Below are 17,384 nucleotides of genomic sequence, written 5' to 3'. Positions count from 1 at the left end.
CTTTATTACAAATTTATTCCCGAGTTTCAGCTTCACTGCTCTGGTGTTTTCATTTTTGTGCATCTGATGCTGCTGTTATCGTTCTACACTTCTCGTTGCACCATATGCAACGAGTTTGCAGAAGATAGTGAATCATAATTCTGTTGTTGTTGATTGCCTATGGCACTTCATAGTTTGTCAGATTTAGGATGCTAGATCTATTCTTAGCAGGATGATAGTGCCACAATATCTGTGTATTCTACACCATCAACACTGTTGACTCTATTGTCCTAATTATATTAACATTTTAGCCAGGAAAACAGGTCTGCTACCAACTGGATACCCCACAGATCTTTGAAAGTGTGTCCAGCATTTTTCTTTAAAAAGGATGAGCTGGACTGTGACAATGTTTTCTCTACTAGTTTGGCACTCAGTCCACAAAACAAAGATCCATTCCTTCCATCACCACCTGTGTAGTTTGTGGAGGCATATAGCATGGACCACAGAGCCCACACGGAGCATTGAGTACACATTTACGCTAGTCCCACTCTAATCCCATTTTATTCTCTTCACATTTCCATCAAACTCCACCACTGATTCTGCCACTGTCATGAGGGACAATTTACAGTAGTTATTTAACCTACCTGCAGCACATCTTTGGGATTTGGGAAGAAACTGGAGCATTTGGAGGAAGTTCATGCTGCGAAAGGGAGAGCCTGAAAATTCCACACACACACAGCACCAGAAGTCAGAATTGAACCTGGGCCCGTGGAGCTGAGAGGCAGCAGCTCTGTTAGCGGCAGCACTATTGCTCTGTGACAGTGCACGGTTTCCCTGGGCCTGGACATCACACATCATTCTGAGTAAGACACACGGACATTCTCTCATTTTCTCTTATGAATCCTATTTCATTTGGAAGTGCTTCTTGGTAATATTTTACTGTTGAATCTGCCTTGCTCTATTTATAACAGGATATTTTTGATGTTAATTGTCACAGATCAGAAGACAAACATGCAGAAAGCCTTGCTTCAAAGGCTAAACACCAGGCCCTTGTCTAACCTCATTAAACATACATATCCCAGAAATGTACAGCAGGTGGTCCAACTACCAGCCATTTCTAAATGAAGTTACAGAGTGATAGCATCATTTCAAAGAGATCAAAACAGGAATCATTATTGGATTAACCTCAAAATACATAAAAACGATTGTTCTCTGCACAGAAAAGCAAATACACATTGTCTGTGCAGGTCCAGAGCTTGTTCCTAGTCTTCTCTAAAACTGGAAGTGTTTTAACTGCACTCTTTTGATCTTGCTGTAAGCTATTCACTGCTGGCCACAATGGAATGTTCTTCAAAACCTACCACCGAATGCTGTAGGTTTTTTTAAGCATCCTATGCCTTAGTAGCAAAACTTGGAGTTTTTCCTCAAGATTGAAAGCTTTTGCCAGTACTGTCAAATCAGAAGCTTTAACGAAGTAAACATCATGGCTGAACCATTGAATGTACTTTGGATTTGCATGTTCATATATGGAGTGTTTATCTGAGGAATCAGATCTAGAAGAACCAGTGATAGAACATGAAAAAGATAGAGAACTGTCCGAAGATGTGCAATTGGTATGTGTGCATGCATTTATATACGTGTGTGTGTGTGTGTGAACTTGTGTTACTAGTATGCAACATATATTTCACCAGTAATGTGCATAATTTACGCAAATAATGAATGTACATGGTACAATTACTTAGACCTGGCAAATTATGCTGGAATAAACTTTGGAGCTGAACCTGTTTTCTGAAGTATAGGATGTCAAGCAGCAAGCTTTGCCTTTGTTCCCATGCTTCACTTCAGCATAAATGTAGGAAGAGTCCTGATAGTTTTGACTTACTCTGGGCAGTGAATCTGCAAGAATCATAGCAATCTCAGTCTGCACTAGAAAGTTATTAATGAAGTACTAGATTGTGTAATCATACCCATTACATCACACCTTTGAAGCAATTAACAACGTTGGTCAGCATGGACTCAATGGGCCGAAGGGCCTGTTTCTGTACTGTGTGACTTTAAAAATAATTTACACTGTTAGGTCATCCCCAAAGCAGTAAAAAGTCACAAGGTATTTCACAGATGGATTAAGCACGCTTTGATTGTAAGCCACAAAAAGGAAACAAGATGAGGCTGGTTTAAGAAACATGGCAAAAGGAGTTAGAGTAGTGGGCGGGTTTAAAATAGGAATTCTCACTTCTTGGGGCAGAAGCAGATATGAATATGCCACCAGTGATAAATGGATGGAAAATTATTACTTTTGCAAGGAGCAATAAGTGCAGAGATATAGAGTACTCATCCTTGTAACCTGTGCCACTTAGATAAAACAAAGTCTGCCAATCTGAAAGGGGTTGCGCAACACTTGAAAATGCGTAGGATCTGCTGGTTTTACTTTGATGAATTCTATGTTGAGATATTAAGGGAGGGTTAATCAGTTTACATTGGAGTTTTTCTGAATACACAACATAATGCCGACTAGAGGAAAAAGTCCAGGAAATTTGAGGTTGGGTACACTTGGTTCAAGTTTAATTTTATATAGATAGCTCTGATGTTTGTAAATGAAAGGAAGTCTTACTCAGATTTTTTTCTGGTATTTGGTGCCTGCCTTGTATTTCTCACAAATCTTGCATGAAGTGAGGAACAAGAAACACGGGAGTTCTAAATATTAGACTTAATTTGAATAGAGGCAGCCTTTAGGTAATGAAGGTGGCTAAAGAGGGTGTGGATGAGTGGTGGAGGGAAATAAGTAAGATGCACACAGGTTTTATATTTCCCAATGCATGACATTATATTAACAAAGGTGATTCCTTAAGTAACACACAACAAAGTTGCTGGTGAACGCAGCAGGCCAGGCAGCATCTCTAGGAAGAGGTGCAGTCGATGTTTCAGGCCGAGACCCTTCGTCAGGACTAACTGAAGGAAGAGTGAGTAAGGGATTTGAAAGTTGGAAAGTTGGAGGGGGAGGGGGAGATCCAAAATGATAGGAGAAGACAGGAGGGGGAGGGATGGAGCCAAGAGCTGGACAGGTGATAGGCAAAAGGGATACTAGAGGATCATGGGACAGGAGGTCCGGGAAGAAAGACAAGGGGGGGGCAACCCAGAGGATGGGCAAGAGGTATATACAGAGGGAGAAAAAGGCGAGTGAGAGAAAGAATGTGTGTATAAAAATAAGTAACAGATGGGGTACGAGGGGGAGGTGGGGCATTAGTGGAAGTTAGAGAAGTCGATGTTCATGCCATCAGGTTGGAGGCTACCCAGACGGAATATAAGGTGTTGTTCCTCCAACCCGAGTGTGGCTTCATCTTTACAGTAGAGGAGGCCGTGGATAGACATATCAGAATGGGAATGGGATGTGGAATTAAAATGTATGGCCACTGGGAGATCCTGCTTTCTCTGGCGGACAGAGCGTAGGTGTTCAGCAAAGCGGTCTCCCGGTCTGCGTCGGGTCTTGCCAATATATAAAAGGCCACATCGGGAGCACCGGATGCAGTATATCACCCCAGCCGACTCACAGGTGAAGTGTTGATTCCTTAAGTGTTGTGTAATGGAATATTTCACCTTACACAGAATGGAACTATTGCCAAGGTGAAATCTAATGAATTACATAGGACTCTGCACACACAATATTAAAAAATTGCTGGTGTATAGCCATTCAATCCTTATTCCATTACCTTTGTGAATGTTATGGTGATCTGTGTATGTGAACCACTGTATTTGCCAGTTAGTGAATGTTGTCTTTCAAGGGAGTCCCTGCGGATTGAGGAAGTCTTGCTTCCAGTCCAGTTCTGAGTGACTGATAAGGTCACTGTGGAACTTGCAGATTCAGATGAGGCCAAAAAGGAATGATGGAATATTCTGGAAGAAAGTTCAGGAGATGGTACTTTTTACACTTATGACTGAGTTTCTGTCATTTATGCTGGACTTCTATCTGCTTCTGGCTCAAAGTTCTCAATGCCATCTAGAATACACCCATTCTACTTTGAGTCATTATAGCAAGGGATTTCTACAAAGCTGGTGAGGATGTTACACTTTTAAGCTGCCCTGGTTCACTGAAGACAATAGTGAATTTTATCATCAATATCAGGTTATGCTGAGAAGTGATACCTGAGATATGGGAAATGGTCCCCATTGTCTTATTGTGGACCTCTGTTGTTGGGTAACATATCGTACCAGCATCTGCAGAATTCCTGTTGTTTGTACCATGAGAACCTTTTGGTAGAGATTTTTGTTTTGAAGATACTGAGTTTTCTTTTGTATGCTTTGCTGAACTGGGGTTTATAAAATTTTAGAGTGAGACCCTTAATAGGAACACACACAAGTATTGTCTGTATAATGCAGCTCAAAGTTTGAGTGAAGGTGATATCAGTTGAACAGATTCCCATTTGTCATGTTCTGTAGTATTTGGTTGATGATGCAGCCTTTTAGAGCATCTCATCCAACCTTGTATATCTATTTTCTTGTCTGTTAAATCACCATTTTGATCCCTCTGTCTTTGGTCTTTTACTCTCTTCTAACAAACCTCAGTATAAACTTGAGGAACAACATTTTATCTTCTGACTAAGCATCATGCAGCCTTATGATCTGTACAGTATTCAGTATTCAACAGTTTCAGATAATCAGTCATTCCAGATTTTATTTACAGTAAATAGGCTTTTTCTCTCTCCCCTAATAATTTTGAAGTTCAATTGTTTTCTACTTACACAGATTCTAGACCCTCTTTTGTTTTCCACTGACCTTCCAGCACATTGACCCACCTCCTTCAACAGTTTATCATCAATCTCCCTGGCCTGCCTTTTGCTTCCCTTTTGTTTTCTCCATCATCATTTACACCAGCAACTTCACAGAGCTTATGGACTTCTGTCAGGTGATTCTACTTGCCTTGTAAAACTAAAACTTCCCACATACATCCATCCAACACTAGCACCTTCCTCTCATTTCTCTGCAACTTCTCCTCATACCCTCTTTAAAGTCCCTTTATCTGTTGGGTCCATTTGTTCTGACTGATGTAAATGGTTTGCACTTCTCATCTTTGAATTGCTACCTTTCAAATCAGCCATTTTTAGGAGTCAGGAGTGCTGAGGCTGGACAAAGGACATTGTCTGGGTTAGGGTGTTGGCTGGTTGACTGTATGAGTAATTGAGGGGGATTGGGTGAGACAATGATTTAGTGATGCAAAAGAAACCCCAAAGCACATCAGCAGCAATGGGAATAGAGGATGAAGATGAAAACCTTAGTGAACATAGATGGGTGTCTACACTTTCATAGTAGTAAATCAAGGTATGTTTGCCTAATGCCAAAGCAGGCCTTGACCTTTTAGTTATGGCCTGCTTTAGTTCATTGGCAAATGTAGTGTATGGTCATCAGATTCCCACATAGATCCTCAATGAATTTAAATGCATTGTGATCGAAAACATTGAACCCTTTGGCCCACGATGTTATACTGAACTAAGGTAATGACACCTAATCCCTAATGTTTGCACATAGTCCACACTCTGCTATTCTCTGCATATGGTGGTGGCACCCGTTAGTCTCACGAGGCCATGGACCTGCGCCTGGAAAGTCTACTGGAGTGTCCTTTCCAGGGTGCAGGCCTCGGCAAGGTTGTGTGGAAGACCGGCAATTGCCCATGCTGCAAGTCTCCCCTCTCCACGCCCCCGATGTTGTCCAAGGGAAGGGCAAAGGCCAATACAGCTTGGTACCAGTGTCGTCGCAGGAGTTGCCAGAACGAGGTTGAAGGCAACGTTGGACTGCCTTAGGGACTCCAGCTCCGGATTTGTCCTCAGGGTTTACTCCCGAAGCCTTTCCCATGAGCGGGTATGGTCGCAAGGCAATGGAGGTTTGATATCAGAGTTTTCCCTGTCTTAGATGGACTGCCTTCCCAGGCTGACGAGCTCCATCTACCCGAAACACTGGCACCAGGACCCACCTTCGCCCCTTCTCCTGTCAGTAGAAACAGTTCTGCCGGGCTTAGAGGCTAAGCCACATGAGAAGGCCAGGAGTTGGACTTGGTTGTCAGAGGCTATTTGAGGCACATGCTGTGTGGAGCATTTTTAGGCAGTGGGAGCCTGTCCCCACTACCACCCCTCGGCTTGACAACCTTGGAACCTAAATCTCTGCATATACATGTGCCCGTTTAAGAGACTCATAAATACCTCCACTGTATCTGCCTCCATTACCCACCACTCTCTGTGTAAAAAAAATAGGAAATGCCTCCCACATTGCAGAATCAGAATCAGGTTTATTATCACAGGCATGTGACGTGAAATTTGTTAACTTAGCAGCAGCAGTTCAGTACAATACGTAATCTAGTAGGGAGAGAAAATAATAATAATAATAAAATAAAATAAAACAATAATAAATAAACAAGTAAATCAATTATGTATATTAAATAGATTATTAAAAATGTGCAAAAACAGAAATATTGTATATTAAAAAAGTGAGGTAGTGTCCAAAGCGTCAAAGTCCATTTAGGAATCAGATGGCAGAGGAGTCCATGAACGTTCCCCCTCTCACCTTAAATGCACGTAATTTAATATTAAATGTTTCTATCCAGAGGAAAAGGTACTTGCTGTCTACTCTATGCCTTTCAGAGTTTTGTAAACTTTATCAGGTCACTCCTCATCCCCCACTACTCCAGAGAAAACAAGCATAATTTGTCCATTTGTTTGAGATCACGGTATCTGTTCTGTTTATATACTTGCATTTGCACACTTAAAATTAAAGTGCCTATAAGCATTATGCTCTTAAGAAAATATCTAATGTATGTGGTTTTGAAGGATCACAGTTATATGTGCAGCTCACAAAAACTAAAGCCTTGGCTGAAATAGCCAAGGTTCAAGGCAGGATTTTTAAATTTCTCCAATGCAGTAATACAATTATTATTTACCTTCAGTCTTTGCAAAATAGTTTTAATGATTGCCGTTTCCTTCTCCTTTCAAGAGGTAGATTTTGAACCAATGGTTCACTTGGCCATTGCTCTAATAGTATCATAAATGCCGTGAAGCCACAGTATCAATTTTATTCTTCTCTTTCATCCTTGTAGAAATTAAGTATTGAATTTATAGCAGATATTATTGAAGTTGAACTATCCTGTCAGAGGCTGCAGTTTAAATCTTATCAGAAGTTCACTGTATAGGATTAGCTTCTTAATCATTGAAGTGTTTAGTGACTGAAAGAAATCTATCATTCTATCACCTGAAATGAAGTTTCTTGCTTTTATTTTGATTAAAATTGAATTTATATATATACCACATACCACAGGGGTCCCCAACCTTTTTTGCAACGCGGACCGGCCAACCCGGGGTGGGGGCGGGGGGGGGGGTATGGTTGCCAAAGGACAAGAGTAACAGTCAAATACGTTGTGTTTACCCCGAGAAAAACTACCACGACCATGAAGCCTTGCGCGGGCTCCTGTACGCATGCGTGTACGTGCCGATTTTTTTCTACAAATCGTTTTTGGTGATTCTGTTCGGGAAGGAGGGTTGGTGTTAATCACGATCGGAATATAGGTGATAAGTGGCTAATACACCTAATTTTGTTTCTAAAAGGGTTTATCTAACAAATTTAATATTAAACACACTGCGCATATTTCCCTCGCATGAATATAGCGATAAGTCAATTATCAGGGGAGGACAGGGGAGCTTGAACGAACTTCCAGTAGAAGTGGTAGAAGCAGGTTCGATATTATCATTTAAAGAAAAATTGGATAGGTATATAGACAGGAAAGGAATAGAGGGTTATGGGCTGAGTGCAGGTTGGTGGGACTAGGTGAGAGTAGCATTCAGCACGGACTAAAAGGGCAGAGATGGCCTGTTTCCATGCTGTAATTGTTATATGGTTGTTAAAGTCACTTATAAGTCAATAGCATCATAACATTTTAAGATTAACGTTTGGATATTAAACACACAGCACATATTTTCTCGGTATGAACGTATAAAATCATTGCAACACACCAGTATCGCTGAATCAGTGGGAGCCCTGGGCTTGTTCTCCTGCAACAAGACGGTCCTATCGAGGGGTGATGGGAGACAGTGATACTTGAAGGACGTTCCTTATGTCCAGTCTATTCCGCAATTTAGTTTTCGTTGCATTCATTGCAGAGATATGTTGGAAATGGAAGCAACATTTTCAATGCTTTTGTGGCTATCTCAGGATATTTAGCCTTGACTTTGATCCAGAATGCTGGCAGAGATGTTATGTCAAACATACTTTTCAGCCCGCCGTCATTTGCAAGCTCGAGGAGTTGATCTCCTTCACGCGCTGACATGGATGACGCGCGGGTAATGACCTCGCGTGCGTTCAAGCTCCACAGTGGGCGTAACAGGGAATGAGGAAAGGTGCAGCTGACTCATATCGCCAAATCATATTGTTTCCTCATGGCCCAGTAGCACATGCTTTGGTATTGGTCCGCGGCCCAGTGGTTGGGGACTGCTGACATACCACATAGCCACCACCCTCAGTTTGAAAGCGTACCACTCACTTGGAATGTAATTGTTCTCTCTCTCCCTTTAAATCGATGCTCTTTGGTTTTAGGCTCCCTTGCCTTGGAGAAACACTGAGACTATTCACCCTGTTTACCCTCTCATGATTTTATTTCTCTCAACAAGGTCATTCCTCAGCTTCCTGCGGCCCAGGAAAAAGCCCCAGCCTATATTGCCTCCCCTTATAACTCAAATCCTCTCATCCCAGTAGCAACTTCGTAAATCTTTTCTACATCAATCCAGCTTATACTAATACTATTTCTATACTGGAACTGCTCACAATACTCCAAGTGTGGTCCCTTTCAAAGTGGCTTGGGCTGGATGGCTTAAGGATATCTTTATGCACTAGGTTTGTTCTTTACAAGTTACAAGAATGACAACAATTGAAATATAGTTAATTTCCTCCATTATGAGGATAAAGGGGAAGCCTTTTAGGACCGAGATTAGGAAAAACTTCTTCACACAGAGAGTAGTGAATCTGTGGAATTCTCTGCCACAGGAAACAGTTGAGGCCAGTTCATTGGCTATATTTAAGAGAGAGTTAGATATGGCCCTTGTGGCTAAAGGGATCAGGGGGTATGGAGAGAAAGCAGGTACAGGGTTCTGAGTTGGATGATCAGCCATGATCATACTGAATGGCGGTGCAGGCTCGAAAGGCCCAATGGCCTACTCCTGCACCTATTTTCTATGTTTCTATAATATTGGCTAGGGAGGTATCACAATGGATGTAGGTGGTCAGTCGGTTGTTCATATGAGTGGTTACTTTGATAGGTACTGTTGTTGATGAAGGATTGTTTCTGTTCCTTGGTGAGTGGAAGTGATTCTTGATTCAATGCTAAATTATGTTGATAGTGATGGTTTGTTGTTATGTATTGGGTCCTTAATGTTTGAAGATATGAGCCTCACTGTGGGAAGCATTTATTACCATCCCTAATTGCCCTTGATGAGCCACTTCTGATCTGGTATGGGTGACTCCACATGCTGCTGGATAGGGAGTTAGATCCAGAGGCAGTGAACAGACAGTGATATATTTGCTATTCAGGATGATGTCTGATTTTGAGGAGAACATGTAGGTAGTAATATTCCCATGTGTCTGCTGCCCAGGTCTGGCCTGGTGATAAAGGGCATGGCTTGGTAGTTGCTTTTGGAACAGACTTGGTGGTGGTAGAGGGAAGTGGGTTACTGCAGTTGGTTTTGTAGATAGGACACACGGCTGATAGTGAATGGGTGCTAATTAAGTGAGCTAGTTTGTCCTGGACTATCTTAAGCTTCTTGTTGGAGCTTCACATGTTCAGATAAGTAGAGACTACTTCATCGCATTGCACCATGATCTGAAACATCAACATTACTGCCCTCCTTTCCCCCTCCAACAGATGCTGTCTGATCAACGGATTCCAGCATCTGCAGTCTCCAGTGTCTTCAAAGACAATGATCCCAATAGGGAGGGTAAAGGAGTTTTATCATATGAATGGAGATCTGTCCAAATGTTAGTCAACACCTTTCCTAATCCTCATTCATCACCTATTCAAGAACAGTCTCAGGAAGATCCTTTTTCAACAAGCTCAGATTCATTCACCAAGATCATAACAGACCTGACTGCAATCTTAACTCTGCATATCTGTTTACTCCCAGTAGACTTTCATCCTATCCCTTGCTCATCAAGAATATGTCTCAAAAATGATGTTGCCAACACCAGGCCTTGTGGAAGAGAATTCATGGCTCTTTGAAAGAGAGAAAAAAGCCACTTGTCTCTCTTAAATGTTGATCCTAATCTTGACTACTAGTTCCAGATTCTGTCACAGGAACACGTATGCACTCTGTTGAAACCCCTCAGGATTCTCCTGAGTAATTTTTAAGGGTAAATCATCCTTTTAAGCATCTTAATTTATAATCAGGTTGTTATTAAACAGTTGTTTCTCACTTCAAGTGGTGCGACATTAATAAAAAAGGAAGGATATGGGCCAAATATGGGCAAGTAGGGCTAACTTTGATGGGTATCTTGGTCACTGTGAATGAGTTGGGCAGAAAGGCCTGTTTCAGTGATGAATGACTGTATGAAATTTGCTGATCGAATATACTTTTAATTCACTGAGATTTCCAAACTCTGAAAGTTTTTGCATCCCGACGTTTTATATTGAAACTAACGAGAAATGCCTTTTTGAGTTTTGAATTTTTGCTTAACAATATATTTCCTAGATCATCATTTCATAAATAGATAGATCTTTATTGATCCCAAATGAAATTGCTGTGTCACAGTCGCATTACAAGTGCACAGATGTACAATATATAAATTATTAGAAGAGAAGTAAGAAAGAATAAAAACAGTTACCTTAAACGATTTAACAGGAGGGGTCATCACTTCCCTGGCTATAGGTTGACTCACTGTAGAGCCTAATGGCCGAGGGTAAGAATTACCTTGTATAGTGCTCTTTGGAGCAGTGCAGTTGTCTTGGTTTATTAATAAAGATGCTCCTCTGTTCAGCCAAGGTGGCATGCAGTTTATTGAGTCTCTTGGCTTCACCTGTGTTGATATCATTGCCCCAGCACGTCACTGCATGGAAGATAGTACTGGTGACAACAGACTTGTAGAACATGTGAAGGAGAGGCCTGCATACTCCAAAGGACCTCAGTCTCATCAGGAAGTAGAGGTGACTCTGGCCCTTCTTGTACACAGCCTCCGTGATGGTGCTCCACTCAAGTCTGTCATCCAGGTGCACCCCCAGGTTCTTGTGGGTCCTCACCACATCCACGTCCTCACCATCAGTAGTAACAGGGAGTTGTGTAGGCTTAGTCTTCCTAAAGTCTATCACTATCCCCTTTGTCTTACTGATGTTGAGCTGCAGATGATTAATTTTGCACCATTTGACAAAGTCCTCCACCAGAGCACTGTATTCATTCTCCTGTCTTCCCTATATACACCCTACTATTGCTGGGTCATCAGATGATTTCTGCAGATGACATGACTCAGGGTTATATCTAAAGTCCAAGGTATACAGGATAAACAGGAAGAGAGCAAATACAGTCCCCTGTGGGACCCCAGTGCTGCTTATAGCCATGTCTGACACAAAGCTCTGAAACTGCACAAACTGTGGTCTGCCAGTCAGGTATTCCATTATCCAGGATACAATAGATGTGCCAACCTGCATTGAATGGAGCTTTTCCCCCAATAATGAGGGCTGTATGGTATTGAAGGCACTTGCGAAATCAAGAAACATGATCCTCACAGTGCTACCTTGCTTATCCAAATGTGAGTGTTCTCTGTTCAGCAGGTAGATGACAGCATCATCGACTCCTATGTGCCCCTGGTAGGCAAACTGCAGGGGAATGAGGACTGATCTGACCAGGGGTCGGAGGTGAGCCAGGACCAGCCTCTTTAGGTCTTCATGATGTGTGAGGTCAGGGCCACTGGACTATAGTCATTCAAGACTTTCAGTTGGCCCTTTGCGGATACTGGGATCACGCGTGATGTTTTCTACACAGTCGGTACCCTTTCCAGGCTGAGACTCAGATTGAAAATGTGCTGGAGAACTCCACGCAGCTGCTCAGCACATTCCTTCATGACCGTGGGGGTCACACCATCTGGTCCCAATGCTTTGCTGTGTCAGAGTTTCCTCAGAGCTCTTCTCAGCTGCTCAGCAGTGAAGGTGAAGAAATAGAGGAGTACTTGTGTTTGCAAGCCAAACCTGTCAGGATTTGGTTATATTTGAAGCTGTCGTAAATTAGGTCTATTGAGTCTCCACAGCTGGAAGGAGTTGGATAAACTTTCTCTTTCATTCCTATTGTGATAAAATTGACCCTTGACCTCTGCCACTTACAGACCTTTCTTGAAGTTATTTTCTTTATTTCAGCACTTGGTTCCTTTTACTGTTCATTTTTAGTTCACCTTGGAAATCATTCCCGAATTCTTAGGAACAGTTGGAACTTCCTATGGCCATGGAATTTTCCTGATTTCTGTAAAAACAAAAGTTTGCAATTTGTATATAGAAACATAGAAAATAGGTGCAGGAGTAGGCCATTCGGCCTTTCGATCCTGCACTGCCATTCAGTACGATCATGGCTGATCATCTAACTCAGAACCCTGTACCTGCCTTCTCACCATACCCCCTGATCCCTTTAGCCACAAGGGCCATATCTAACTCCCTCTTAAATATAGCCAGTGAACTGGCCTCAACTGTTTCCTGTGGCAGAGAATTCCACAGATTCACCACTCTCTGTGTGAAGAAGTTTTTCCTCATCTCAGTTCTAAAAGGTTTCCCCTTTATCCTCAAACTGTGACCCCTCATTCTGGACTTCCCCAACATCGGGAACAATTTTCCTGCATCTAGCCTGTCCAATCCCTTTAGAATTTTATACATTTCAATTAGATCCCCCCTCAATCTTCTAAATTCCAGAGAGTATAAACCTAATCTGAGATTTGAGACCATGGGATTTCAATCTTAGTTTTTGAGAAGTAGAATAATAATGAGGAGAATTCAGGTTCAGATAAGCTTATTTATCACATTGAAACATACAGTGAAATGCATCATTTGTGTTAGCAACTAACACAGTCCAAGGATGTGCTTGGGCTAGGTCGCAAGTGTCGCCACACATTTCCTTGCCAACACAATATGTCTACAATGCTCGGCAGAACAACACAGAGCATAACAAGCAACAAAACAACAACAGCAAAACATGCCCCTTTTCTCCCTCCCACCCATCCACACAAATGGACAGCCCTCTAACTCCAGGATGGCCTCTGATCCCAGACTGGAGAGTGAGTGCCCATCGAGCTTCGACTTCCAGACTTAGGCTCAATGTTCAGGCTTCGATTTTTGGTATTGACTATTGGACTAGCCAAGGATAGGGCCCCAAACTCCGAGCTTGCCGACTCACTAGCCCTTCTGTCTCTGGCTCAGATGAACATCCAAACCTGGGATCCACAGACTTGGGACAGCATGACATCCAGGGGTGTAGTTTTGTCAGGCATCCATATTGTTGGCCTTTGAGCATGGAGTAGAGGCCTAGACTCCGGATGTCCTCTGTCACCCGTCCACTGCTGTGGCTTTTAAGTGCAGAACAGAGGCCTGGATTTTGTCCTTTGCTCCCTTCACTGGCCTTCGAGCATGGAGAGGAGGCCTAGAGTCCGGATGTCCTTAGTTGCTGGCCTTTGAATGTGGAGCAGAGGTCTAGACTCTGATATGATCTCTAGCTCCTCCATGTCCCTGTCCTTTATCCCAATCTGACCTCTAACCCCTCACATCTGTGTTCCTAAACCTGAACATCACACCTAACTCTCATTTCTGTCCCCAAAACTATCCTTCCACACTGAAAAAACAACTACGGCTGAGCCATGACCTCGATGGAGATCGCAGTTCAGTTTTATTTTGACCAAAAGAGGAAGAATATGGAGTTTGGAATTAGAATATTCTATTTAGGGAATGAGAAGTTAGTAATGGACAAGTTGTATTTTTATGTTGCAAGACAGAGGATTTGAAATGGAAGAATCAGAATTTCATGTACAGATGTGAGGAAATCAGTAGTGAAGGGAAAACTGCATGTTTCAGGATATCAGTACATTGGAATGGAAGTAGTGGGTGAAAAGACTAAGGTTAATGCATTGGATTGGGAAAAGTCAGTAATGAAGGACATTAGTTTGTATTATGTGCTGAAAGCAGTAACTAAGACAATAAAGTTGAATGAGTCTATTCTTCTCTACTGTGTGCACATTATTGTCAGCCTGCACTACAATTTCTGTGCAACTAATACCTTATTCTGCATTCTGTTATTGTTTTCCCTTGTACTACCGAAAGCTGTTATAATGAAACATACTGTATGGATGGCACTCACATCAAACTTTTTTTCACTGTACCTCAGTACATAGAAGTCTACAGCACATTACACGTCCTTCGGCCCACAATGTTGTGCTGACCATGTAACCTACTCTAGAAACTGCCTAGAATTCCCCTACTGCATAGTCCTCATGCAACAATAATAAACCAATCCATTCTTCTGTGGCAGATCTGTTAAAAATAATATTTGTCCGGATTAAAATTTCCTGTCAGAAGTTATGTAGTAAGTTTTGTCTTTTCTTATGAATAAGATACTTTAGGTTACAATTAGTCTATACCTCTGCATGAGCCTGTTCTTCTTGTGCTCTGCTCTTGCTGTAAACTCATTCTTGTACTTCTATTGACCCAACAAGCTAATCACTTATATGCACGGTTTATATTGCTTCAGATCTTGGAATGCACACAAACACGTGGGCTAATGAGCTGTAGTACAGTTCTTTTCTGTTTCTAGGTCAGCACTGTATTTTTTTTCTGCAGCCCATCACCCAGAAAGATTTGGCATAGATTAGGAAACCTACCATAACATAAAACCCTGGAAGTCTGTGTCAATTTGTATTTAAGATCACTAATTTAGATTATTTGCTCATTCAGAGTTTCCTCTGGGCACTGTGTGCCTTTTGAGCTGTTTTATTTATGTTACTAAATTGAAATACAGATAATTTGAATTCTTTTCACGCAAGATGACTTTGAATGAACAGACATGTTATATGAGCTGCCTCGTCTCATCTTGATCTCAAATGGTTTCAAATTGAATGTCGCCTAGTTGCGTTCTATTTTGTAACAGATTGGCGCTTTATGTAGAATTAATTACAGTATGTTTATTGCTGCCCCGATTTGTACTTTAGCACTACAGGCCATGGCCACTGTAGCGTTTATTGGTACAACGTACCCTGAGGCCATTCAGTACACATGGCATTAAGGTAGTTTTCTCAGGTTCTTTTATCAGAACTCTTTGAGAAAGATGAACATTGTCTAAAGGAACTGTGCATTCAAATTGCCTAATTTACAGCTTGCTTTGATTTAACAGGTGTCTATTTAATCACCAAGATCACTATCTCATGTCACCGTGCAAATTGCTTTTCTTTTTAGAGATTTATTCAGTTCCTCTTTTAATCTTCTTTTATCATCATTTAATGCAGTGTATTTATAACATGCAAAAAAATTACTCCTTGTTGAAACCCCAAAATCCTCAAGTTCTTTTGCCAATTATGAAATCACAGTACCTGCAATCTATTATACTGGGAAACTTTTCTTTCTATCTTATTCCATCAAAATTTTGAATACCTCCATTAGATTTCCTAACCTTCTTTGTTCTAAGGAGGATACTTCTCAGCTTTCCCCATGTAGAAAAAAAAATCCCCCATCTCAGATACTATTACTGTAATTCTCTTCATTCTCACAAGGTCTTCACATACATGTACACTTTTCTAATAAATCATAACACATCTGAAGAACATGGAGTGCTTTGAGCTGGTGAGGTGAGGATTTGTGTACATTGCTGATGTTAATGGTTTCTTGTGTCTGTATAATATGAATGCTGTTAGAAATCTAGTCATTGAGAAACTTGCAGTCTTGCCCTCCAGTGTATTCCAGTCAGATTGTCAGTGAAATAAGTAACAGTTACATGGTAGTTGCTGAAAAGTGACAGACAATAATTAATGACACTCAAAGCAGTTGGGTTTTAGGCTGTGAGACATAATTACCATTTGGAATTGAAAATTTCCCATTTTAACTGCTGGGAATTTGATATTGCGGCTTTAAGGTTTGTTATCAGTAGGAAATTGTCAGTATGATAATCAAAATTTCTGAATGTTTGGATATATTAGTTGAAATGATGAACATAGATAGATTCAATGTCCACGTAGGAAATTGGATTACTTGACCAACCCCTTCAAAGAGCTGGCAGAGGCACAATGGACTGAATAGCCTGCTATGCTGCAAGATTTTATGATGGTGTCACAGCTGCTGTGTAGTTGACGCTGCCTGGATTTGGCATCAGCTGCAACAGGAAGGAGCCCCATCAGACAGAACCCCTTTATGAAAGAAAATACTGAGCGTAACAGGCCTCCCTTCTGAAGGGCATTCTGAGTTCAAGAGCCTCTCTGAGACTCTTGAGCTTCAGTTTTGTAGAATCTGGACTCGCCCAGGTATTTTAACTGGGTGGGTGGGAAAAAATCTGTCAGGTGTGCCCTTTACAACTGCAGAGCGATGAATGGACAAGATTTCTCAGTTATTTCATGGCTGCAGAATTTGTTTGAATGCATGTTCACAAGTGATTTGAGAAATAATCATGCAAACGCACTGGTTTTAACAAGTGCAGCAGGGAACATAACATTGTCACAGCTGCTCCAAGGCAGTGCCAGCTTCTGTACAGCACTTAGACAGAGTGTGCTGTGAGGAGGCAGCCTGTCAAAATATCAGGTATGAATGTGTCTGAAAGCTTCCTAAACATTAACAGATGTACCCATTGAATTAGTTGCAAGAGAGTTGACGATACAGGAAAAATTTTCCAGCATCTTAAAATACGGCTCGTTAATGGCTCAGTTTGTGAGCAGGAATACGACAATGTTACTTTAGATTAATACTATATGAAATTATTATGCTTGAAACATTGCTTGATTTGACTAATTTTCATAACTTAAATTGATCTGTATACTCTCATGCTTTTTGTCTAACAGGGCAACTTGCCTTTGGTAAAGGTAATAAATTCAGAAATGAGTGCTTAGTGTGCTCTGATGTAATGAACCTAGGGAAATATGGAAATAAGAAACAGGTAGTCGAGATTGTTATGATAACTGGTGATTGCTAATTACACAATAAACCCTTTGCTAGAATTATAACTTTTTCACAACACCATCCATGCTGGCACCCTGAAATCTTGTTCGTGTGGTGTTAATTCTGTATGCTTGTGAGATTTACAGCTTCAAATTAGAGGCTGTGTGCGCAATATGTGAATACCCTGGATATCTTCATAATTATTCTCCTCAAGTTACATAAAGGTAAGTCTGCCTTTGGGCTAAGGGGAGCCTTCTATTGACTCATTTACCTTCTGTCTATCCAA

At 41.3% G+C, this 17,384-nt stretch overlaps 1 protein-coding gene across 3 annotated transcripts in view; it reads left to right on the top strand.

Annotated features, from left to right (window-relative positions):
- The window catches only part of dgkh (diacylglycerol kinase, eta), a 504,569-nt gene that overhangs the window by 95,590 nt on the left and 391,595 nt on the right, over positions 1 to 17,384 (top strand). The window lies entirely within an intron of this gene.

The sequence above is a fragment of the Mobula birostris genome, chromosome 6, assembly GCF_030028105.1.
Source record: "Mobula birostris isolate sMobBir1 chromosome 6, sMobBir1.hap1, whole genome shotgun sequence".
NCBI classification, from domain to species: Eukaryota; Metazoa; Chordata; class Chondrichthyes; order Myliobatiformes; family Myliobatidae; genus Mobula; species Mobula birostris.
The sequence above is the reverse complement of the archived record's forward strand: the minus strand, read 5'-3'. Positions and strand labels throughout refer to the sequence as shown.